This window comes from Podarcis filfolensis (genome assembly GCF_964270895.1).
Source record: "Podarcis filfolensis genome assembly, chromosome: 1".
Classification (NCBI taxonomy): domain Eukaryota; kingdom Metazoa; phylum Chordata; class Lepidosauria; order Squamata; family Lacertidae; genus Podarcis; species Podarcis filfolensis.
This window is the reverse complement of record NC_139604.1, coordinates 64,373,379-64,399,890: the sequence shown is the minus strand read 5'-3', so window position 1 is coordinate 64,399,890 and position 26,512 is coordinate 64,373,379. Positions and strand designations below refer to the sequence as shown.

Here is a 26,512-nt window from a genome sequence, read left to right as displayed (position 1 = left end):
TTCAGCTGGGGTTATATATATACTGTATCTCGCTGTGCTTCTTGCTGTCCAAAACACCATCACAGTCTAACAAAACTCAGCATACCAATATCAAACACAATAACAGATAAAATTGGCTACACATACTTCATCAGCTCCTGCACTCACAAACTCTCTTTTATTTCATATCTGATGCTAGCTTGTACCACTGGGAGGCAGTGATGGTTTCATAAAAGGCAACATGAAAATCGGCATTGATAAAGATTATGGAAAAAGATTTCCATTCATTCTCTCTCTTAACCCAGAGCATAACTCTGAGGACATAAAAGATTCCAAATATATGTCAGTACATAATGGGATATGTTGTTGCTCCACAGCAGTTGCCTTCAAGAGGCATACAGCATCTAAACCTGGAGGGTGCATATGTAACCAATGGCCACTAATTACGGTGGCCACATGCATCCCTTAGTGTCAATCATTAGCCAAAGAGTTTGCCTGTCTGGTCAGGGTTTAAACAAAAAAATTTTTTCCTTCCAGTAGCACCTTAAAGACCAACTAAGTTAGTTCTTGGTATGAGCTTTCGTGTGCATGCACACTTCTTCAGATACACTGAAACAGAAGTTGCCAGATCCTTCTATATAGTGAGAAGGTGGGGAGGGGTATTACTCAGAAGGGTGGTGGGAATGGGTGGTTGGCAGATAGCTGAGATGAGCCTGTTGACGACTCTTAACGACTGCAATAGGTCTTACAGGAAAAAGCAAGGGGTGAGAAGGTGAAAAATGGCTTTGTCATGTATAATGAGATAAGAATCCAATGTCTTTGTTCAGACCAGGTCTCTCCATGGTTTTAAGTTTGGTAATGAGTTGCAATTCAGCAGCTTCTCTTTCCAGTCTATTTCTGAAATTCCTTTGTAGTAATACAGCTACTTTTAATACAGTAATACAGCTACTTTTTAATACTACAAAGGAATTTCAGAAATAGACTGGAAAGAGAAGCTGCTGAATTGCAACTCATTACCAAACTTAAAACCATGGAGAGACCTGGTCTGAACAAAGACATTGGATTCTTATCTCATTATACATGACAAAGCCATTTTTCACCTTCTCACCCCTTGCTTTTTCCTGTAAGACCTATTGCAGTCGTTAAGAGTCGTCAACAGGCTCATCTCAGCTATCTGCCAACCACCCATTCCCACCACCCTTCTGAGTAATACCCCTCCCCACCTTCTCACTATATAGAAGGATCTGGCAACTTCTGTTTCAGTGTATCTGAAGAAGTGTGCATGCACACGAAAGCTCATACCAAGAACTAACTTAGTTGGTCTTTAAGGTGCTACTGGAAGGAAATTTTTTTTTTGTTTTGACTATGGCAGACCAACACGGCTACCTATCTGTAACTGGTCAGGGTTTGTTTGTTTTTTCAACTATGAAAAGATACTGAATTCCAACAGAAGGGGCAAGATTCAACTAACCTATCCTGTCAGGACAAGGATTTCTACCTATGCAACAGGTCTTTCCTCCCTTCTCCTCCTGTGCCCCAAATCTGTCCCTGGGGGGGTCAGAGTAACCCCTAGAACATATTTAGGGGGTACACAGGGGGAGAATGTTTTGCTGAATGAGCATAAATTCTTGCACTGAGGAATGCTTACTTAGCACTATGTTGGATTCCAACCAAGAATTCAAGAGGGCTTGTCTTACAAACCTGGCAGATGGTCGACCAAAATCAGCAACCTCTGTGGTCCACCAAAATCAGGATAACAACACTATCTATTTTTTAAGATGTTTGATGGCTTGTGTTAGTTACTGTATGGAAGAGAGCTTAACAGGCTAAAAAAAAATATTGATATCCATTGTGTACTTAAATTAGGGTGTGGGGCAGGAACCTACATTTATATAACTCAACTATCAATCAACCCATATGACTTCAATCACCTAGAAAACATACTTCAAAAGGATATGATTCACACCAGAAGTTGCTTACTATTTAATAGAGGGTGGTTTTTTACCTGGCAAGTCATGACTGTGGTTTCTTTTTTTGGGTGGGGGCTAATGTTTCCCAGTTTAAAGTCAGCTTCTATTTTTAAAAATTCATTAACACACACCATATTACACTAGACTCACAGATACTCAAGACAGTAAATGCAAATATCCGTTGGCATCTTTATGATCTTTTTTGCAATCATTTCTGCCACCATACTATCCCAATCCAGACTGCCCATAGTTTGCATTGTTGATACAGTACGCAATTGCAGAATACATGGGCATCTTCATTTATCATTTCAGTGAAAGGAGCTGTACAAAGGAATACACAAGCAAGTGGGCTCTGTTCATTGAAAAGCAAAACCTCTTTGGTGGAGGGAACATAGTATGTGCATTAGAGCTTCCATACCTTTTAAAAATAACTTGTACTCAGCTGTTTTCAAAAGTAAGACTGACCACTTGGAATATAATAAAAATATATTAGTAAGGGAACAGTTCTGCACAAAGGGCAAAATTCAGTCATGAGCCAGTACTGATAGAAATTATGGAATGGGGTCTAGTCACAACAAAAGAGTCAATTGTTTATTTTTATTTATTTAACAATATTTATATATTGTTTGATTGTAGAAACAAACAAACCTCTAAGTAGTTGAACAATAGCAACTCCCCTGATATAAATTAGACTGGTGAAATGAAGCAAACTGGGGGATAACCAGGAATGGATCTGAGCACACCTCAGCCTTGGTACTCAAAACGAAGACTCCACATAGAGTACCATACAGCAACATGTTCTACTACTATTCAAGGCTGTACACCTGTGTATAGCGGCTGAGAATCATGAAGAGTGAGGGTGATGCTGCTGTACTTAGGTCCTGTTTGCAGGCTTCCCATACTTGAAAATCAACAACATATGCCTCTAACAGGGGTGAAAAATAAATGTCAACATGTTTTCTCAAAATAATTTCCTTACAGGAATTTTGCAATGTCACTGTAATTTAAGGTCCCGTTTAGCTTTCAGTGGATAAACCACATGGTCTTTCATTCCTGCTCTCATGTAATTAACCTCTCAGTGGTCTGATCCTTCTAAAGATGCTGTAATACGTCAGGGTACCTTACAGTGTTTATCAGGGTCACTAGCGAGAGAAGTGTGTACACCATGGGCAGCAATCCCTCTTCCAAAGCACCTTAAGCTCTTGTTGGGGAGGGGGCTATGCTCAGTCTTGCAGACTTTTCCCTTAAGGCTGCAGCAGCCCATGCAGCTCTGGGCCTGGCAAATGAATTCAGTCGATGAGCAGATTCAGTACTTTTTGATAGCAGCCACAGAGAAGGCAGAGCCGCAGTCTCAGGACCAGGGCAGGGGGGGATTTGAAGTTTCATTCTATCTGCAGCTGCTATTTGCATTTCCAGGGAGGCCTCTACTGGCACCAATGGGAGCTTCCCTCGAGATGCAAATAGCAGCTTCTATGAAGGGATTCTTGTTGGGACCATAGCAGGAAGAGAAAGAGTTAAGCTTCCTCTCCCCATTCCGTGTGCAATTAACAGTTCTTTCTAGTCTGGCCCTCAGTATGATTTAATCCTAAATGCTCCTGTTTTAAAGCTCACTCTGGCTGGCAGTATGCAACAGAGAAAGATGGATTGGTTTTGGCTCCTCCAAATTACAGTTAACATTTTCAGACGCAGCAGGCAAAAAGTAAGGGTACTAATTTCCAGAAACTCTAGATGTTCCCTGGGTGTGCCAGCCTTGTCCTAGAATGTGTCTGGCTGCTATGTAAAATATCAGATGATCTATTGTTTGAAAAGCACCAAGTTCTCTCTCTAGGAAATTAGAATTCTCTCAATGTGTTCTCCTGTGTCCAAATTAGGCCAGACACACACTTCATAGCTGGAGATGAGAATTTTACATTTCTTAGGAATGGTGGTTATTTGCATCCAGAGCATCTGCCTGTACTTGAAGCTTCTTAATAGGCAGAAATTCAACATGTAAAGATTTCCTCTTCACTACATGTTCACACTAGGGAAATGTAGCATCTGTGCTGAATGCTCACCTGTTGCACAGCTTTTAAAGGCACAGCACCCAAGCCAGAGTCCCACATCTTTTTGCACAACATAGTGAATTTTACACTATGCACCAGATCCCTGCCACATCATAAAATAATTAAAGAGAATCTACAAATGGAACCCCAAAAATATATTAAACAGCTTGTTTACATAGCCAAGTGTGCCTATGGTTACTGACTCAGGGTTATTCTTCCGCAACTGCTACCTAGGTAGGCAGAAATGTCCAGTGCATTCAGCCAGAACTACTAGCTCACTATTAATTCTAAGTGCTGGTTTTGACCTAAAAGCCTTAAATGACTCAGGACCGCAATACCTCAAGGACCACCTCTTTCCATATGAACCTACCCGGTCCCTGAGATCATCTTCTGAGGCCCTTCTTCGTGTGCCTCCTCCTCGAAAGGTCCGGAAGGTAGCAACACGGGAACGGGCCTTCTCTGAAGTGGCTCCCCATCTGTGGAATGCTCTCCCCAGGGAAGTTCACCTGGCGCCTTCATGATACACCTTTACGTGCCAGGCAAAAAAGTTCCTTTTTAACCAGACCTTTGGTTGATTTAACTGATATCCTATGGCCTTTCAAAATGTGGTGGGTTTTTGTTTTGACTGTGTATTCTGTGGTTATATATTTTGATTTTCTTCTGTGAACTGCCCTGAGACCTCTGGGTATAGGGCGGTATATAAATTCAATAAAGAAGAAGTTGCTTCTGTTTGCAGTAAACTCTGCAGAGTCAACCAATATATGAACAGAAAATATTTTTAAAAATTTACCTAATTCTGCTAGGCCACTGTTTTTGTTCTCTTTCTAAGTCACTGAGCATTCTACATGCCTCCAGGCTTACTAAAATGCAACACTCTTGAGAACTGCAGCTTTTTTCAGTGCCAAGGGTCTAGGTGTGATTGCAAGAGAAATCTTTGAAACCTGCATGCTGCATCTGATCACACAAAGGGTTGGGAATGTTTATGTATTCCAGGTGACAAACAGTACATAAGCTTGCCTGTGTTTCATGACGCAGTCTCAACAAAATGGTATCTGGTCTTGAAATGTTACCCCAAGCCCAGTGATGTAGGAGACTAGTGGCAAGGAAATGCTACCCCACACATAGAGCCAGATTTCCTCCCCTCCTTCCCCTGTACCCCTCAATCAGCTCTGAGGGGCACAAGAGAACCCCCAGGACAGCATTCAGAGGGAGGAAAGGGGGTTTGTTCCACTTGGCAAGTAGAAAAGCTTGCACTGATAGCTGGCATCTATCTGCTTTGAGAGACAATGGAATTCGCCTCTGGGGGTGAAGTCTAACTGATGCGTTAACAGCACTGAAGTGACCTCCTCAGGGCACAAACCTAGGCAGTGTGCATGAAGGTCCTGGGCTGCCCAGATGACAAGACCCCCACTCTCAGCCTCGCTGGTATGGGCCAAATGAAAGCAGAGCAATACGTTTGGCACCAGCTTGGCTGCAGGAGTTGCCAGAAGGAGGCATACAAGGCACCATCCAACTGTCTTAGGGACTCCCCAGCGTTTCTCAAAAACTTTCACATGCTAAAGGGAAGGGGGTGGGGGTGGGAACCGCCCTAAATTTCAGATGCACAGCTCTGCAAGCATATACATGCAAATTATATATATTACTTTTAAACGTTCTGTTGGTTTATTGGTGCCATTTATTTATGTGATGACACACACTCACAAATTGCTTTTTCTCAGGGAGCTCTCTCTGTGGTGTGCATGTGCACACATGTAAAATGCATGAATTCCAGTTCATAATGGAAGCTAGACACTCCAGGCACTGCATTTTAAGGCAATTACAGTGTTTTTTCCCCTCTGGTGCTAAAAGCCATTTTGGTCTGCAGCCTTGCACCTTTTATATATCAGTGGTAGCATATTATAATTGCCTAGCAATGCACTTGCCTGGGGTGCTTTACCACTAAAAAGCTTTCAAAGTGTTAATTTGCTGGGAAAAGTAGATTTCTATTATACAGTGGAAAGAATGGGTCACCTTAAGTTTTACAGAAGTTGTGCAGGTTGTACAAACTATAAAAAAGTAGGCTTTTATTTTTAATGACTTATCAAAATTCAAATATTAACATAAACTCTGCCTCATCATTTTTATTCTTCAGAACAGAAGCCATCCATTGAGACCTTATGGAGGAATTCAAGTTCAACATCACTGGTCCATCAGGACAAGATTTCAGCTTGCCACACAAAGTGATTCCCATTCTCCTTCCTATCTGTGCTGCTCTGGAAGTTTTTCTGACATACACACACACACACACACCCCACGTGGATTTGGGGGAAGTGTACAGAGACCATGGGGTGGGAAGGGGAAAACCCCCAATGGTAGTCCTTGCATAAGCTTCCACTAGCGCAGCGCAAGGCTAGTTGAATCCTGGCCAATAGAGAAGCACTGTATCACTTGTGTTAGTGAAGCCATTAACAGCTAGCAAAGGTAAAAGAAAAAAAGGCAGTCCTTAGATGCTTCATATTTAGCTCAGTGTAGAAGTAGAGAAACATGTGATATTTTAAAAGAAGTGCCACTTATCAGACATGGATTCAGACTGCGATCCTATACTCCTAGATATGTGTATGTTCGATTGAACTAAATGGGTTTTATTTCTGAGTAGACTTACATAGCTATGCATTGTAAGGTAGAACTTCCCTCCCTCTCCAAAACGGGTCTGGAATGGGAGCAGGGTTAATAAAAAATGGTGAGGGGGAAAATTCCCCAAAGTAATTGTATGTCAAATCATCTACAACATGTTGAAAATGTTTTAAAACTCTGCATTTCTCATATTTATTCATAAGATTTAGGAATGCATCACACATTAAAGATTAATAGCCATAACTAATCCTACACATGTTCACTTGGAAGTAAATTCTACTATGATCAATGGGGCTTATTCACTGGTGTGTTTAGGTTTAGAAACTAGTAGCATGAATGGCCACAGCTGTCTGGCTTCCATATGTACGGTGAAACAGGGATTTCTGAGTAAAGCTTGGCAGTCAGGTAATAAGAGGAGAGTTCCTCTTGTGGGTCAGGAACTGGTTAACAACAAGAAGAACTGGAATAAATGGACAGTTCTCCCAATGGAGGAATAGAGAAAGTGAAGTCCCTGCTGGATGTGCTTTGTAACTTGTTCATAAATGATCTAGAGTTAGGACTGAGCAGTGAAATGGCCATGTTTGTTGATACTAAAGTGTTCAAGGTTGTTAAAATAAAAAGGTTGTGAAGAGCTCCAAAACAACCTCTCCAAACTGAGTGAATGGGTGGTAAAATGGCAAATGCAATTCAATATAAACAAGTGTAAAGTGATGCAGGTTGGGGCAAAAAAAATTTAAAAAATTATGTTGCATATACACTTATAGGGTCTGAACTGGCAAAGTCTGGCAAGGAATGAGACCTTGGAGTCATAGCTCAGTGAAGATGTTTTGGATTGATTTGACCCTCTTGGCTTTGCCTTTCATCTTTTTAAATACCCCCCCATCCCTTCATTTCTGGGCAGTTTCCTCTTTTGATATCACATGTTACCATGTTGGATTTACTTGGCGATTGGTGATTAAAATGTACATTTAAATGTACAGTGGTAACTCTGGTTACAAACACCTTGGGTTACAAACACTTTGGGTTACAGACTCCACTAACCTGGAGGTAGTACCTCAGGTTAAGAACTTTGCCCCAGGATGAGAACAGAAATCGTGCAGCGGCAGTGGGAGGACCCCATTAGCTAAAGTAGTATCTCAGGTTAAGCACGGTTTCAGGTTAAGAACAGACCTCCGGAACGAATTAGGTTCGTAACCAGAGGTAAAAAGGTAAAGGTAAAGGTACCCCTGCCCGTACGGGCCAGTCGTGTCCGACTCTAGGGTTGCGTGCTCATCTCGCTCTAGAGGCCCTGAGCCGGCGCCGTCCGAAGACACTTCCGGGTCGCGTGGCCAGCGTGACGAAGCTGCAGCTGGTGAGCCAGCCGCGTCCAACCAGAGGTACCACTGTATATTTAATTTAATAGCATTATGGTCATTGCTCCCAATTGTTTCAGCAACACTTGCATGTTGCACTAGGTATTGGGTGCTACTTAAAGATTAGGGCCCAGAGTTGCGATCTCTCTAGTCTTGTTACATGACCAACTGCTCTAGGGCACAGTCATTTAGGGTATCAAGAAATTTTACTCCTTTGTTGAGGCTGGAAGACATATGCAGTCAGTCTATGTGAGGGCAGTTAGTCCCTTAATTTCATTCTTCATAGTAATGTATAGCATACAGCTCTTGAGATGAGAATTTAATAGCACAACTATATAACACATTTCCCAATATACTAAGCAGTAGGTAGCTGCTACATAATAAGTCTCTGCTTGTATTGTATCAACTGCGCTGATAGCATGTAATGCATTTTCTCTGTACTGTAGTTCTGAACTGCAAGTGTGTGGAGTAAAATTGCTTAAATATATGAATCAAGACTTCCTATTGCCTGGGATTCCCCTTGTGTTAAAAAGAATAAATGCTCACGCTTGTGCCTTTTATGCAAAAGTCTGTGGAGGTTAGAAAAAGTCAACGGGAATTAGAAAAGCTAATTTTGTTATTTAAGGAACTCGGCTGCAATTTGGGCAAGCAGAATTTTGAGTCTAACACAGATGCAGATTTGGCACCAATTGTTTCTCTGCTCCCTCCTCCCCCCACCCCTGCTTTCCACCTGAAAACATATGGAGGAGAAAGCACAATACTAGAGCGCTTATTGGCAAGTGTTATGGTGTGCCAATGTACTTTACTCAGTGACAGAGAGAGCCCACTTACTAAATGCTAGGGGGAAAATTGTGCTACATCTTACTGTGGCTGCCAAATTATCAACCACTAACATGCAGAAGGTGAAATACTCTTCTGGAATTGCACACAGGCGGGATTCAGATTTGGGAAGTAATAGTGAAAATACCACAAGGCAGCACATGGAACCACTACTACTTGACCCCAGCTTGGAAAAGTGAAGATAACCAGCATACCAGTTTCTTAAAAATACACATCCTGCTTCGGCATTATGTGTTTATGTGGTAGTGGTCAGGTGTGGGGGTGCATTTGCTAATGCAGTACAATGCTTTGATCTCTGCGTCACTGTTTACAGTATCTTTTCACGGACATTGGAAGGAGTGTAAGCAAAGGCATGGTTATTTTTATGGCTCGCTGCCGAACTGTTTTAATGGCTGGAAGCTGTGTTTTTAATCTTATTTAACATTTATAGTGTTCTTTATTTTTTGTCATTTATACTTCATCATGGGACCCCATCATGGAATGAAGAATGACCATTAATTACAAACAACAGTAAGGCACAAAATTACTTACTAAAATGTTAGTCCAAGTTCTCCAAGTCTCTTTAGTAGAGTAGACTATGAGTTCTTCACATAAGGTGCTTTTATGGAATTTTATGCAAATCTATTATCAGACCTTTGAGCTTCCTAGTGAAAAATCTAGATTTGGTGTCTCCTCCTTCCATGGAATCCTGGAGCTTCTGGTCTCAGCAGCTTTATGGACATAAGGATTTTTCTAATGGTTTTAGGTGCATATCTGATTGTTTTTTAGAAGTGGACACCAGAAACATGAATCTGCCATCTAAGCCAGACTCACCAGAGAATCTGTACTTATTTGCAGTATAGAACACTTGGGCATTCAAGGCCAGCATTGTGTCAGAATTGGGTACAGCCACTGGTAAGGGCAAGATGAAAGAGGAAAATAAATTGCAGTGGAAGGGTTGAAAGGCAAGCAAGCAGGTTGACTAGTCCAAGGCAGCAAGTTTCTGCCATTGGCAGTCTAAGCAGTGAGAAAGTAAAGAAATGACATGGTGTACTATGCAATGATAATTGTACTTGGCTCAGCCGTTCCAAATCTGGGAGAATATTGCTGTAGTGGAGTCCCTGCAGTTCCATATTCCTCAGGGGCAGATACAGTGAAGTTTTCCCCAAACTGGGGGTGGCCAATATCGTTGCTGGGATACAATTATCATGCTCAGAAAAGTCCTGTTGGATCAGACCAAAGGCCCATATAATCCCTGGAATCTTCAAAAGGATTTTTAAGTAGCAAGGCTGGGAAATCCTTCTGTGCTTGAGATTTTCAACTATTACTATCAACAAGAGTATCAATACTGATCTAAGCAGAACTCAGCATAAGGCTATGTCTTCAAGTGGCGCTTTACACCTGTTATTACACAAGCATGTAGTGCTGCCACCCACATTATTTTTTGTAGCCACTGCCAGAACAAGCCACACTGGGTGGCCTTAAAAGAAAATTAGACAAATTTATGGCAAAAAAAATTGCTAACAGTGACTACTAGCCATATAGAATCATAGAACTGTAGAACTGGAAGTGACCTCAAGGGTCATCTAGTCCAACCCCCTGCAATGCAAAAATCTTTTGCCCAATGTGGGGCTGGAACCCACAACCCTGAGATTAAGAGTCTCATCCTCTACCTACTGACCTATCCCAGCTGACATGATGGCTACGTTCTACCACTATTGTTGGAGGCAGTATATGCCTCTGAATGACCATTGCTGGGAATCACAAGTGGGGAGAGTGGTGTTGTGCTTAGATCCCTACTTGGGGGCTCCCCATAAGCTGCCACTCAGAGTGGGATGCTGGACAAGAAGTGATGCTGACCTGCTCTTCTTATGTTCCTACTGCCACAGAAGTTACCTGGACTAGGTAGAAAAATCACATGGAATGTGGGAGTGCAACACAGTATGGTGGAGGCGGGAATACGTCACCACAAAGGAAGTGCAGTGGTACCTCGGAAGTCAAACGGAATCCATTCGACTTCCAAAATGTTCAGAAACCAAGGCATGGCTTCTGATTGGCTGCAGGAAGCTCCTGCAGGCAATCGGAAGCCGTGGAAGCTGGATCAGACGTTCAGGTTCCAAAGAACGTTCGCAAACTGGAACACTCACTTCTGGGTTAGCGGCGTTCGGAGCCAAAACATTTGACTTGCAAGGCGTTCAAGCTCCAAGGTACGACTATATTTCAAGCAACTTCCACAGATTAACATTAATGCTTAGACTGAGCTTGAGAAGTATACTATGGTATGGCAAAACATAAAGCCAGGAAATAGTCCCACTTCAAGGATATATTTTGTTTTAAAAAAAGAATATTTGCTCATTATACAGTATACAATTGTCTCATAAAAGCCTACATGGCTCTGAAAACATAACCATAACAGATGAATATAGGATTGCCATCAGCGTAAATATGGTACTGATTAAAGTAGGGTTTTTTTAATGACCAAATTTTTAGTCTGTCACAAGAACATATGTGATTGCTGTATAAAAGAAAAGGCTACCAGACTTCCCTGTTCCATCAAGAACTATGTCCATATTGCAGCTCCTATTACAAAAACATAATGGATGAGGCTTAAACATCTTAATTACCAAAAACAATTCCACATTTTAAAAAAAGACCCATAATCAACCAATAAACCTAGCACTGCACATATTTCAGCAGATGCTTTCCTTTTCCTCTGCCTTCTCCCCACCCCCATCGAACAGGATCTCTCAAGATGTGGGGAATGCCTTCAAGGATTGTCTGGAATACCACATAACAGACAGGCAGATAATATACAAAAGTAGACAATAATGGAAAAGCATAGTCAAACTAATTAAGGTTAATTAAGGTCTCACTCGCCTTCCATTTCCACCATATTCACAGATGCATATTTATTGCAACCAGTTTTAAATGGGCCCAGAATTGCAGCCCTTCGCCATATATATAACATACACTGTTCACTTGGATAAGACCCCCGTCTTCAGACATGCAGGCAAGTAACCCTTTCCAAAGCATCTGGGTTCAAACAGGCTCTCACTTGCAAGTTATTTGTTTTAGTAGTCTAATAGAAAACCTCTTAGACCAACTGCAAGCCTTGATCTCTCACAACAGGTACCAGACAAGGGAGAAGCTCTCCTTTTTTGACAACAGCTTTCATATAACCTGTACAAAGGACATTTCAAAAAGGTTGCTTTTTATCCCCATTGCTTCTACTGGAGTTGCGCTTCTCTAGATCATGAGATGTCAAAGACAAGCAACAAGCAGCATTTTTTTTAAAGTGCTGACTTTTAATTAACAAGGTGAAATTCTACTGGAGTTCTGCATGCATCCCTCAGAGACCTATGAGACGCCTGTATCTGGATTTGACTCTAATACATACACACATACACCTCTTCTTATACAATAAAAAAAAAGCTTTACGGGAATAGCAGAAACATAACAAAACAGGTTTAAAAATTGAAAATCCAAAGCAGCAAGTTATCAATCCCTCAGGGAAAAAAAAACAGCTGGCAGGCTTTTAATGTCTAATACCTATTCCAAAAACCCAGGACTTCTTCAGCCATAAATAAACGTGTGCCTAACTTTGGAACGTTTTAATTAGACAGATTAAAATAAAAGGAAAAGTTGGGAAAATAGGATCACGTTGCTGGTTTTCCTCTAATATGAAACTTAGGCGATTTAATCAGAAACAAAATAATAATTTTGCCTGTTGGCTAACAAAAAAAAAGCCCCTTATAAGACTATTCACTTTGCACCAGCCGCAGCAGCCTCCTCCCGCCCCCCTCCAACCATCCAGCCTTTCCCGCGATGTGGCTGCGCTGCCGCACAAAGGTCGCAAGCAAACAGCACTCAGAAGCAGTGGGCTTTCCACTACCTGCGCGCTACCGACCCAGTAGGGCTTTCTCAGCATCTAGCCTGGTCAGAAAGTGATGGGCTACCATTGCGACTCCGGCTTGTCTCATCAGGTCGGCTTTAGTCAAGTGTTATCCCAGGAGAACATTGAAGGGGGAAAGGGGGAGAAGCCTGGTTGGCCGTTGTTAATATTCTACTGCAGTCCGGAATTGGGAGATCAGGTTTTAGCTACTCGGTGCAGTGACTAGAACTGAAACACACAAACAGCACCTCGCTTCCCCAGCTGGAGCGCGCTCCCTACATTGCCCAACCAACACAGGAGTAATCTTTCACACGTACACATATGCATTACTCCTTTTTAGTATTAACCACACGCACGAAGGACAACAGGACGCCACTGTGGGCTTTGCTCGTGTGTGTGAGCGCGCGCGCTAAGGAGCGACGTAAACAGACCCGAAATAATATTTTTTAAAAAACCACAACCCGCTAATATTGACCGCTTGGTGCCGGGCTGCCTGCGTCTATTTCGTTTCCAGGCAGTGCCGGTGTGCCTGGAGGGGCGACTGTTCATCCATCGCCCTCCTCGGCCCACGCCGAGCGCGCCACCGCGCACCCACTTCGGCATCCGCGCGGCTTGGCGCCCGCTCGCCACCTCCTCTCCTGGACGCCGACGCTGACCAGCGGGGAGGAGGCGGCGGGGGACCCCTCCGGAAGCGAAAAGCAGAGCTGGAGCAACAGCTGCACGCGAAAAACACCCGCAAGAACCCCGCGCGGGAAAGAGCCCTCACCTCGCCTCAGGAGCCGCAGCCGGCGCGCGCGAAGCAGGCGCCTTGGACTCTCTGCCTTGGCGCCTTCCCCTCCCCCCCCCCGCGCCCGCTTCCCTTCCAGGGGCTTCCCGCCCACCGCTCTGGCGGGGCTGCGCGCGCTCTCCCAGCCGCCTTTCTTTCCCCCCTCCCACGGCAACAGCGGCACCCACACCCGCGTTCTCCCTCCCCCCCCTCACGCCCCCACCTGCTCAATCCCGCCGCGCCTCAGGTATATGGAAAGGAAGCGAAGAGAGGCGGGAGACTCACGCTGCGGAAGAGACCACCAGAGGCAAGGCCGGGAGAGAGGTGTTTGCGCGCGCGTGCGTGCGTGTGGTGGGTGCGCGCTCTCTCCCTCTCCTTAGACCCACTGCAAAGGCCCCCTCCTCTTCGTCGCTCAGGCAGTCTGGTCTGCAAACCCACCCACCCCAACTCCACGCTGCAGAGCTCCACCCCACGGCACAATTCAAAGCCGTCTCCCGCCCCCCACTAAAACAAAAAACCAAAAAACGGTACCTCACGGCGCCAAGCAGAAGGCCACGCCAATGCAACTCTCTCTCTCCCTCTCTCCCTCTTCCCCGCCGGTGAGGTAAAAGCCTCCCAGAAACGCTTCGCGCGGCGTCCCGACGCCTCTACACTCTCTGCAGAGCTTCAAACCTGACTCACCTCAACAGAGGAAGCCGGCCTCCGTCTCCCGGATGGAGGTGTTCGCTGTGTTTTTTCGGCGGTACGGGGGGGGGGGGCTCTCTGCACATGCACAGGAGCGCTCTCTTCTTCGTGCAGACCAGGCTTGAGTTGTGACACTTGGAGATAGGTTTGGGGGCTGGCCTGCTCAAACCCTCAGTTCATTTGTGGAAAGCCTCCTCCCCTTTTATTAAACCCCCACCTATTTCTTGCTACACAGGCTCCCGCCACACACTGCAGAGTGCCAGTCCAATAATGATGGAAAGCTCGATTCTCCACATAGTATACAGAAGTTTCCTGCTCCACCTCCCCACAATATGTTCCCAAATTCTGCTATTGCTGGCCCCTATATTTAGGAAGCAAAAACCTTACAGCTGTGAAGGGTCCCCATCTGCTTTCTACAATGCTGGGTCCTTCCAGCTGTAAGACAAAATCATTGGCTAATAAAGCTCTCTAAACCATCCCCCACCCCCCTGTTTTTCAGGATGCAACCTGCCTTCCTCAAGGTGTAACAGAAATGCATGGCTTACAGGGAAACTGAGCCCAGCAGATGTCAAAGGCAGTCTGCAGTCATGGCCCTCGCCTCCTCCTTTGTGTTGCTTCAGGCACTGTGGCAGGTGAAGAGACTTCATGTGTTTGGGGAGGGTCATTTTGAGTGGCAGAAAGCCTCCGTCCCCATGCTTTATGCAGATGCTCCCCCCACAGGGAAGGGCTGCATGGCTGGCTGGCTGCGGTAGCAACAACAGCCGCCCACATCCCCCATTAAAACCGCTCTCCCCCATACCTCTCGTCTCTTTTCAGCTCAGTGGCTTGACTGACAGAAAGCCTTTCAAAGGCCGCCCACACACACACTCGCACACAGACATACATATTTCTCTGAAAGAGAGAGAGATGGGGGGGGGGAGAGGGAAAACATGAATGAAATGCTCAAGTGGCAGAAATGCCCAGAAGCAAGTGAGGGCCAGGGAGCAGGGGGAGGAGAGATGGACACAGAGTGAAGAGACCGACCAGATCATCAGAGGACAACCACATGTGGACCTCTTCCTCTTTCAGGCAGCGACAGCAGTATATCATATTTTTCATTAAAGACAAATATAGTGTAGACCCAACCCACATAAGAGGTCAGCTGCAGGTCCTATTCACACAGTTACGTATGCTGGGCTCGACACATGTGCACATTGCAGCCCACCCGGCAGCCCACTGCCAGCCAGACCTGTAGAGGCATCACCATATGCAGTGTCCCACTTTTGCCATGTCACCCGAAAGAGGGACACTTCCAGCAGCATGCCATAAGTATGACTCGGTGAGCAAGGCAGCACATGCACATGAATGGCTAGCTGGGAAATGTGCAGAAGGCATTGCTAGGGAGGTGCAGTGTCTTTACAAGTGCTACATGTGCAGATATGTGGACAAGTGGCCATATTTTCATATGCTTAAGGTTGCTGGGTTTTGTTTTGTTTTACAAAAGCATTTGAAATGATTCTAAGGATTCTGCAAGCATCACCAGAGGTAGAGTATATGCTTTGCATGCAGATGGGCCCATGTGCATAAAAGTACCTCTCCATGAGACCCTGGAGAGACACCACCAGTCAGTGTAGAGTAACCAATACTGACTCAGGGAGGCATTCACACTTGGGAATACGTCCCTTTGAACTGGGGTTGTTTCTGAAACATGTAGCCTTTCAGTAAGACAAGTTTCTGTGTACAGTACTGTGGAGAAGAACGTAGGTACCATTTAGTCAGCACCAAAACATCCTTACATCCTGTCATGGGTGCTTAGCTGAGATTCCTGCATTGGGGGGGGGGGGTGGACTAGAAGACTCTTGGGTCCCTTCCAGCTCCAAGATTCTTTGATTCTATGATCTGCAGTAGCACACTGATTTTATCTTTTCCCCAGGATTGGTTGAAACCTGCAAAAGAAGATTTGGGGGGTGGGGGGGAGAGGCCCTTAGAAAATGTCAAATCTATGAGATATTTCTTACAAAGTACCCCAGCTTCTGCTATGGTAGCCTGTCCCTCAGAAGGGAAGTTCTGTTTTGGCTTGCCGGGGCAAGAAGAGAGCCTCCATTATAGTAACTCGGGCAGGGGACATTCTGATAATTGATTGCTGTCTCCTTCCTTGTAAATCTTTGCTGTCCTCTTTTATCACATGTAAATTTTAAGGTAAACAGAGGAGCATGAGGTTCCTTCCAGATGTGTTAAGCCAAGATATGATTTCATAAGATGTCACACCTCCCCCACCCTGCAGCAATATATAACTAATAAGTTTCAATAACATTGAGGATCCTGTCACAAAAGCCACAAAATATGTGTTTTCCCCTACTTACTAGAACAGAAGAAGAAAGATGCATTTTTGGAGGCCATTTCTCCGTGATTTAGAGAAAACTCCTTCTGACTAGCACTATTTACAAATAACATCGGACCACCACTGAGAACTGTAGCCCATGCAGAGTCCCCCGCTCTGTTCTCCTTAGCTTCCAGTTCAACATGCCAGCTGTCACCCGTGATAGCTGAACAGAAGCTCCATATTCAGATGCAGTGTACCTCCAAATGCCAGATTTAGAAAATGAACAATGGGGGAAGGCTGTTACTTTCATGCTCTACTTGTGGCCTTCTTGGAAGGAATCTGGCTGCCCCTGTTTAAAACAGGATGCTGAGCTAGAGGACCTTGGTACCAATCTTGTAGAGCTGCTTTTATGTATGTCGTTTCCCATGCCTTGGTGGCATTACAATGAGCTTTTTAAATTTGGCATCCAGCTACTCCATTCCTTCCCCTTTCCTCCTCCAGTCAGTCAGCATTCCATGTCCATGGTACATGCTATATCCTCATTGGGCTGCTTGGGGGGCGTGTTGTTTTTCATTTTGGGCCCCACCCAATTTCCCCATTAGAGCCTTGAAAGTGTCTGCTGGTGTCAATGGGCAGTTCTATCTTCTGATCATGGGAACATTTTAACACAGTTTCTTAGTCTGAACATGGCATATAGGTCTTTGTCTTTGTTCCTCTTAGTGCTCCCTTTCAAGCCACTCAGTGCCATCCATACCTACCACCTGGTTAAATATCTCAATATTTCATATCGTTAAGTTCTGATGGGGCTGTTTTGGGGTTGTCTCCCCCTTGAGGGTTTTCCTGGAGGTTGGCTCAGCTCAAGCACTTTGGCTTTGCTGGTTCTCTGTCTGAAGGGTAAATGGGTATGCAGGAGTCTGTCCATGATCAGCCTGGCACAAGAGAGCTCCAGGATTGGGGGCTTCTTCAATGTTGGCAGGTAAGGGCTCATGTTCTGCACCTAGGTGTCTTTGGAAGATTTCCCTGGTCCTTTGCTGTTCACATCTGAGAATAATCAACTGATATCACAGCTGTACTTTTCACATTACAGCTGGAAAACACTTTCCCCAAATGGTATCATGACTCCAAGGATAAAGGCAACTGGGTTCCTGAAGTTTGCCGGGAGGCAGTCCCCTAAGCAGTCATGCCACTAGAGGCCTCATTGGAGGAGCCACCCTAGCAGACAGTGAAAAGGTCACTTTACTTCCTACCTTGGATTCAGGCTCTTCCCCTGAACTATCTGCATCTTATTCAAATACAGCCCCTATAGCTACCACCATGCAGGCTCCCTCCATGAAAGCAGGGTTTCACACACATGTCTCCCTGCAGAACTATCTGAAGCTTCAGTCACCACCACACTACCCCAAGCAGTGCTAATGCAACAAACTCCTTAATACCTGGTAGTGAGTCTCTGTATCTGGTATGGAGCTCTCCATGGTCCTGGCCCTTGGCTATCTAACCTGCACTTTGCTGCACTTTGACTAAATGCCCCTATAGATTCCAGGAGAGGAGCACGAGGTAGAGTAATGAAGGGAAACCTGTGCCCTGTAGGAGTATCATTATCCCTGACTATTATCCATGGTAGCTGAGTGATGGAGGTCAGCAATATCTGGGCTCCATAGGTTTCCATCCTTGCGGCAAAGGGCCTCAGCCAATTGAAGGGAACTGTATACATTAAGAGCCAGTGTGAGGTAGAGGCTAAGCTGTTGTGATAGGTTTACCACACCTATCAGCCAATCACCCATTCCCACCACTCTTCTGAGTAATACCCCCCCACCCTCTCACTATATATAAGGGTCTGGTGACTTCTGTTTCAGTGTATCTGAAGAAGTGTGCATGCACATGAAAGCTCATACCAATAACAAACTTGGTTGGTCTCTAAGGTGCTACTGGACGGAATTTTTTATTATTATTATAAGCTGTTGCAGTTAGACTGGGGTTCAAATTTCTGTTCATCTGTGAAACTTATTCAGTGTCCTTAGACCAGCCATTCTCTCTCAGCCTCACTATCACAGGGCTGTTAGTGTGGGTGGAGGAGGCATAAATGCTGCCCTCATCTACGTGGAGAAACTGGGGGATTAAAATATCAAGCACATATTTTTCCAAATGCTAACATTACCGATTTAGCATGTAGCACATGGATTCACCTCCAAAAAGGATAATGCAATATGCCACACAGCCTTTTCATTCATTTCTATAGTATGCTGGATCACTGTAGTTATAATGAATCCATACGCATAAACTGACTACAGTTTTTATTGAAGTCAGTTTCTACGCCTTGGTTTTCATCAACTTGATGTTCTGACCAGAGGTTTATAATCACTCTGGGATCTTTTCAAAGCTATATTGTTACCTTTCATCAAGAAGTACCTTGTTAAACCCAATGACAGATTTATTTCTGTTTTAGTGAAGAAAGTTTGTTTTATTATTCCTGAGCTATTAAAGGTATTATGAAACCAAAGTAATATATGATTTCAGGTCCTTTAAGGACTTGAGCTGCTACATAAGGGAAAATCCATTGTTTGTCCCAGTAGCCTTTGCTATAACTTGAAATATGTTTTGCATCTGGTATGTTCTAAGTTAATCAACTCTGCATTGCCCTCCTGTGCACCATCTTGAGATTGTTGGAAACTAGGTTTTCAAAGTTTTCTGTTCTGCTCAGATTCTCTCCCCCCCCCCCCGCTCCATTTTTGTTCGTGTAATTTGCTTAACATTAGACTTGTGGCATTTTTGTTGGTCCTGATAAAGTTGTCCTACTCTTGCAGACTACTAGTAGGACTTGCAACAATACATTGCAGTGTTTCCTTCTTATTAATTCTGTCAGTAAGAGCTATTTGACATTAGAATGGACTCCCTTGGAAGTTGGTGGATTCTCCTTCCTTGGAGATTTTTACGAAGAGGTTGGATGGCCATCTATCATGTATGCTTTAGTTTAGATTCCTGCATTGCAGGGGGTTGGACTAGATGACCCCTGAGATCCCTTCCAGCCCTTCTATGATTGTTTAGGGTACGGGGATGGCATTTACAACAAATAGTGCTGCATGGCTACTGCATAAGGCTTGAGGTGATAGTAAAAGCTTAATATATACAGTTTATGTGTGGGTGGCTTTTAGCAAATGAGAGGGGGACATTTGAGAGTCACTTGGCTAGTTCTTCAGCTACCTGCCTTCATGTTTCAAAGTTTTTATGTTCATATTAATGTGTCAGCATGACTCATCTACAGAACATATTACTGCCAGTGCTGTTGTAGCCCTTGTTCTGAGTCAGAAAGTGACTTTGTGACAGAGAATTCTGGTGAGCCCAGTCCTAGTGATTTTCCCAGTGGGACACACATTGTTATTAGGTATTGGCACACTCTGAGTCATAGCTCAACATGGCAGATGAAAGCTGACTTGCACATGAAAAAGGAAGTGGGTTTCATTACTCTCAGTTAATTATTTCTGAATTTTCACTCTTCTACCTGAATGGGATGCAGCATTAATTGCACAATGCATTTTTCAATCAATCAGCATAGGTGATTTGTAACAACCTATCTGCCTGATGTTTTCTCAAAGGAACACTCCATAAGCAAAACAGCTCCACAAGCCTATTCACAGGTAACACTACTCATCAAAGAAATGGAAACTAATGCCATATCATCCCAGCGAGACGATCCAGGTGTGAAAAACCAGCAAGGGTCTCAGTTTTGTTATGTCATAGACATGACTTTTGGTGTGAATGAAACTGTGATCTTATACCTATCAAGAGCCTGGAGTTGTGGGACAAGGTCAAAAGTCAAAAGTGGAGAGCAAGTCAATACCAAGAAGCAAACTAGGAGGCAGGACCAAAAAGCAAGCCAGATGTTTGGACTGAAGAATGAACTAAAGGATACAGGGAAACACCACAGCCCAGGAAGACTGTTGTCTGAGCAAGGCTCAAGTGGAATAGCTAGCCTGAGTAGGTGGAGTCGGTCGAGGGTCTGAGGGTATTCCACTTGGTTACTAGATGTTGCAATCTGCAGTTCAGTGACTCACTACATATGGCAGCTTTGCACAGATGCAAAGAATGGGACAAATAGTTTGCTCATGATAGTTTCACATATCCAAGCACCACATCCAGCAGGTTTCTATGCAAGTCTAATCACTAGTTTCATGTGAATAACATTTTCTGTGCTAGTTATTTTTCTTACAGTTAATCTCTTTGCTGTGATATCTTTTCCTATCCCAAAAATAGTGTCATATATGCACATATATCATTAGGGGTTCTTGTGTTTGTAGCCACCTTCTAAAGTATTAAGAAATTCTTATTAGTAACTTTAAAAAAAACCAAACCTAATTGCTCCCCAGCTTGGTTCTTGGCTTCCCATGTCTATAATCTACTTCACTGTATTTTAATGTGATTCTTTTGGCATTTCCTCATTTGGATTGCACTTGCAGTTCTGTTCTCGCGACATGTATAAACTTCTGAATGCAAGGGCAATTCCTTCCATGTGACAACACTGTCCTGACTCTTCCACTGTGATGTTCCTGCAATGGGGCCACAAAACAACTTGACTTTTAAAGGCACAAATGACATTTTTGATGTTATTCATAAAGTGAAAGACGATGCAATTCTACATGTTGGAAATGGTCTATTAAATATTATACGACAGAGCTGGAGAGAGGGGCTCCGATGACACTTTTCCACTTTTGTTGTCATGGTTACTGTGATGTCATTAAAATGCCATGGTTACCAGAATCTTCATTTGTATCAAATATTAGAGAAAATTGAGAGGGTTTTATCCCCAAAGTTTAGGGAAGCATTGTTTTAGAAGTACAAAAAATATGCTTTAAAAGAAAGAGAATCCCAGTGGTTATAGTTCATTCGTACAAAAGAAATTACTCATGGCTGACTGAATTAAATGTGTGAGTTGCCTTGCATTGCTCTTTGAAATAGGCTTTTAAAAATTCTGTTATTCTTTGAAAGTCATACATTATGGAATGTTGGGTGTAAAAAAATAAATTCCTCTTATGCTTTTGTATGACTTTAATGCTCTTGATTCTTAATCAGGGTATGCCACACCACTAGTAACAGTACACTCATATAGTCACCTACCTGGGAGTAAGCCCTCTGGAATGGAATAGGATGTGCTTCTGAGTTGACATTTGTAGAACTGGACTGCATTAGGATTTGTTTTACTTAAGGAACTAAACAAAACGTGAAAATACCCAAGAAGGGAGGTGTAGTGGCTTCAGTGTATATAATGATCCATTGACTGAAGAAGCCTGATCAAAGATAAATCAATAGATTACTGAGACTGTCTGCCTGACAATTTATCTCTTGGCTGAAACAGCAAAGCAGTGGAATGGGAGACAGTAAAAATGACCTTGCTAAGGCTAAACAGAGATATCAGTAAGCATATATCTCTTTGCACTACACCTATGTACATCATGTTATGCTTTGTGTATTCATTCAGGGAGGGCATACACAGCAAATGAGAAACAAATATGCATTTATTGGTGTGTTGGAAATGGATCACACAGAAGTGCTAATGGCAATACTTGCCACACAGACTATTGTGCAGAAAAGTCTACACACACACACACACACACACACACACACACACACACACTTGCCCTTTGAAGATCACCTTTAATCATTGTGTCTGCATTTTCAGACCTTTGTTGTGACTTCATTATCAGCCATGAGATCTTTTGTCCTACAGCAGTCAAAAAGGCAAAAGCATTATTGTAATCCACTGTACACAAAACAGAGCGACAAAGGAGAGTCAAAGGAATTTCAAAGGCTGCAGAGGTGGAAAATGCCAAGTCAAACAATAGCCCCCTTGCTTGTTCCTGTTAGTGCATTAGCTTTTCTATAAGTGGCCATACCTTTTCTTTAAAAACAAACAAAAGCGAGTAGCAGTAATACTGCATACCAACAGTTATTAATTCCTGTCAGGAGTATAGTACACCTGTCTCAGTGGCAACAGCTGCAACTACATGTGACTATGTGGAAATGAAAGAAATATTCACATTTCTGAAGTCATAAGGAAACAATGTCTGAAATAAATACTGTCACAATCAACAGGTCTTAATTGCCCTGTGTTTAATGCGAGGTCAGTAAAAGCCAGGTTTAAGTGAAGTTAAAAAATTCTACAGCTGATAAATTCTCTGGATCTGCATCAGGTCCCTCATACTGACATCTTACCACCACAGTATCTCACGGGGTTTATGGCATGCATCCTCAAAAGCTTTCTGGATCTTGCTCTCCGTTGAACTGTATACATAGCAAGCCACCATTTGTGGTAGCGGTGGGTGGTTGTTACTTTCTCCATGACAGTGGCAAAACTAAACAGAGCAATCCTATTGTCCAATTCCACAGTAAACTGCTGCTGTCCTCACTTGTTGTTATTGGGTGTATGAGTTAGATCCTACAAATGAGCAGAGCAAGCCTATGAGAGAAGAGAAGGTGGCAGAAGCGAGGCAAGAGAAGTCAGAAGACTAAGAGCAGCAAAACTTCAGATGACTCCAGAAAACGAAGTCTGGCTCAGAGAAATGAGGGAAGGATGGAGGGAATGTCTGAGGGGTGAAAGAAAAGAGAGAGGAAGAATGGACAGTGAAATGACCAGGAAGTAAAGAGGAAAAAAGGAGTTTACACAGGGCAGTAGGACCAGACCAATACATTTTGGCACTTGAGGCAAACCACAAACTAAGGTCCTGCTCCCTGCCAAACACAGGAGCCAACTCCTAGGGGTCTTTGGCCCCCCCAAAAATTATATTTGAGGGGCCCACCCCCACAATTGATGGGAATTGCCATTCAAATGGTGTGTGCACCATGTCGTGATTTTGTGAAGTGGGGCTTACCTGCTCCTCTCAACATTTTATTCAAGTTGGCACCCCTGTTGCCAGGGAAGAAGGGGTGAGTGAAGACCTATATCAGGAACGGGGGGGGGGGTAAGTATCTACATCAGGGCCTGCTGTCCCTATGAAGCTTGCCACCAGAGGCAGTCAGCTCATCTTGCTTCAGGGGTGAGCTGGTCCTATAGGGTAGTCAACTACAGTGGTACCTTGGATTACATACACTTCAGGTTACATATGCTTCAGGTTAAGAACGGACCTCCGGAACGAATTAAGAACTTAACCCGAGGTACCACTGTACTGCATCCTGGCAGTTATTGGAGCACAAGAGCACTCCCCCCCCACCGCCCTTTGATTTGCTGTAACTGGTGCTTAGAAGCCTTACTGCCTCCAGCAGTGGAGCGTATGCCCACGCTGACCAGGGTGGGCATGTGGGGCATGCCTCCAAGGGGGCGGGGCACAGAGGGTGCCCTCTGCGTGTCACAGTTCAGGCTTAGGAGAGGGGTGGGGAAGCTGCTGCCCGCTCTCCTCCTGCTCCGGTCTGACCTGGCAGTGGAGCTGCTGCAGCCAGGCAGGAGATGCCTTGCAGCCAAGGAGGGTGGGCAGCAGCACTGCCACCCACTCACCTGCTCTCCTTCCCTGGGTCTGGCCTGACCTGGGCCCTGCAGAGCTGCACCAGGCACAAGCGCCGCAGTCAAAGCGCAGTTCCTTCTACCGCGGAGTCAGGCTCCAATGAAGGAGCTGGGGCTGGGACCACGACACCCACAGCACCCCTCTGCTTGCTGCCAATTCCAAATTGCCCAGCTGAAGCCTTCTTAGAGGGGTAAGGTAAAGGTAAAGGGACCCCTGACCATTAGGTCCAGTCGTGACCGACTCTGGGGTTGCGGTGCTCATCTCGCTTTATTGGCCGAGGGAGCTGGCCTACAGCTTCCGGGTCATGTGGCCAGCATGACGAAGCCGCTTCTGGCGAACCAGAGCAGCGCACGGAAACGCCATTTACCTTCCCACTGGAGCGGTACCTATTTATCTACTTGCACTTTGACGTACTTTCAAACTGCTAGGTTGGCAGGAGCAGGGACCGAGCAACGGGAGCTCACCCCGTCGTGGGGATTCGAACCGCTGACCTTCTGATCGGCAAGTCCTAGGCTCTGTGGTTTAACCCACAGTGCCACCTGTGTCCCTCCATCTTAGAGGGGTAGTTGGTTGCAGACCTGTTTGCTATGCTTTGCTCCTGTTGTTTGCAATCTGTAGCTGGTTTCCCGCCCCCCTACATGCAGCGGCGTAGCTCAGGTGCCCGGGGCGTTGCATGCGTCTCCTGCCCAGGGGCGGGGCAAGCCACCCATTGGGAGGGGTGAGCTGGGGCAGGGTGTGCTGCATCGAGCCTCGCCACCCCCCCCCAGCTATAGGGTGACTGAGGAAGAGGTGGCGGGTGGATGCAAGCCCCACGCTACCGTTTTGGGCAGCATGGAGCCTGCCGGTGCGCAAGCCACTGCGTCACATAGCCCATAGCCATTTTGTCACCCCCTTCAGGGATGACACCCAGGGCGGCCTGCACCCACCACACCCCACTTCCTACATCCCTGACAGCCTTCATCTGCAGAGGTACAGCATAATCATGGCTAGCAGCGCACATTAGCTCTCTCCTTCATGGATTTGCATAAACCTCTTGCTTGTGGTTCAGCTGTGACTACACATTGTTGCCTCTCCCCAGGAGTTCTGAAGCCTCCAGGCCAACTCTGATGACTTGGGCCCTGGTTCTGTGTCTAAGTAGCTAGGAAACACACGGTGCAGAGGAGCAGTCCTGTACAGGCCTTCCCCAATGTGTTTAACTGTTAAAATAATATATTCCTCTTTGGTTCCGAATAGTCACACACATCACCAAGACAATGGACACGCAAGCATAACACAGTGAAATTGCGCTTGATTGCATGATTACTCATTTCCTACTTTTAACTTAGGTTATGTTAGTAAGGCTGTTATACAAACTGTTGACACAGATTTAACAATACAGAATACAGTAGTGCAATGCACTGTGGGAGTGCGGAGCAATCTAGTTGTCCTGTGTGGGCTGAAGAAAGCATTAAAAATATTCTGATTACACAGGCTGCATAACTCTAAGATCAGTCATCTCCATTTGCAACACCCACTATCTTCTTTGGTGTGATTTCTATAATGGGCAGTCATGGCATGTAGCTGTCAGGAAACTGGACTTCCTTAATCACACAGGTGTGCTTGTGTTAAAGATTACTTTTTGGGTGCCTTTTTATTTTTGTAAAGGGCAAGAGGTGGAGCTTGGAGCAGGTTTAGAACCTCAGCGGTCTACTCAGAAGTAAGCCCCACTGAATTTCAAAGGGCTACTCTCAAATAACAGAAAGTACACAGAGGATTTTGTTTAAGTGCTGCTACTGTTCTGGAAAGGAAGTGAAAGTAATTCCTTTACAGCAGAGATCACTAACCTTTTTAGGTCCATGGGAACATCTGAAATTTTGAGAGTGCTGTGGGTGCCACCCCTTCTGGTCAGTTCTCTACCTCCATCATTGCAGACAGGCCTGGGAGAAGAGGGGGGAAATTGCATGGTGGCTAAAGGTATGTATGAGCATCCCTGGGGAGAGCCACCACAAGCTGGGAGCCACCTCAGAAAAAGTCTGTGCTCATGTTTCCAGCCTCATTGAGGTATTGCAGTACCGAGTCATTTCAAGTTACACAAAGGTCAAAAGCAGCATTTTGAATCGGGCCACGATTGGTGTAATTAATATGCACAAACCACCTAGCCCACCTGTGACTTTCTTTTAGTATTTGCTGGAGCAATGTCTGAGTTGCTTCAGGTTCTCAACTGGCTCCTGGACCTTCACCAACCTGAGAATGGCCTGCTGAGTCTTGCCAGGCATATTTGCAGGGATGTAGCAATGACAGTAAATAGATGGGGCTTGTCCAGTTACATTTGGCCCATGAATCTTGAGTGACCTTACAAGATACAGATGCTCTGACCGGCTTAACTTTACATAGCATGACCTTTTATTAATGAAATTCCAGCTTTTAGACACAATGATATCTGGATATGAGGCCTCATGAACACAAGAGCAATACCCAAACTGCCCTTTATATTCACGCTAACAGGGGGGAAAGAGAAGTTTTCCAACTATTTTTATTTCAAGAGAAAGTCAGAAGTCCTTCTATTTCCCTGTTTTCTGAGGTTTATTAAGAAGCAAACAAAAAGGCCATTAGATTCTCTCTAATAT

The 26,512-nt window shown here is 44.6% G+C and overlaps 1 protein-coding gene and 1 long non-coding RNA gene across 15 annotated transcripts in view; one reads left to right on the top strand and one right to left on the bottom strand.

Annotated features, from left to right (window-relative positions):
* PTPN5 (protein tyrosine phosphatase non-receptor type 5) overlaps positions 1-14,579 on the bottom strand; it is a 64,135-nt gene extending 49,556 nt beyond the window's left edge. For 3 of the 11 annotated variants that reach the window (XR_014542093.1, XM_083588504.1, XM_083588506.1), the window contains exon 1: positions 13,719-13,835. The gene's annotated coding sequence lies outside the window, so the exon portion shown is untranslated. Of the gene's footprint in view, positions 1-13,433; positions 13,509-13,656; positions 13,852-13,964; positions 14,075-14,114 lie in introns of those variants that run through there. The other 8 variants (XM_083588514.1, XM_083588511.1, XM_083588508.1 and 5 more) reach the window with 8 other exon arrangements.
* On the top strand, positions 13,670-21,457 carry LOC310750599. Of its 4 annotated transcripts, none has more exons than XR_014542123.1 (3): positions 13,670-13,757; positions 14,617-14,749; positions 19,970-21,457. It is a non-coding gene; the product is annotated as an uncharacterized lncRNA (long non-coding RNA). The 4 variants fall into 4 exon arrangements; XR_014542124.1 differs by having other exon boundaries at positions 13,687-13,784; XR_014542125.1 differs by lacking the exon at positions 13,670-13,757 and adding an exon at positions 13,949-14,037.
* The last annotated feature ends 5,055 nt before the right edge of the window (positions 21,458-26,512 follow it).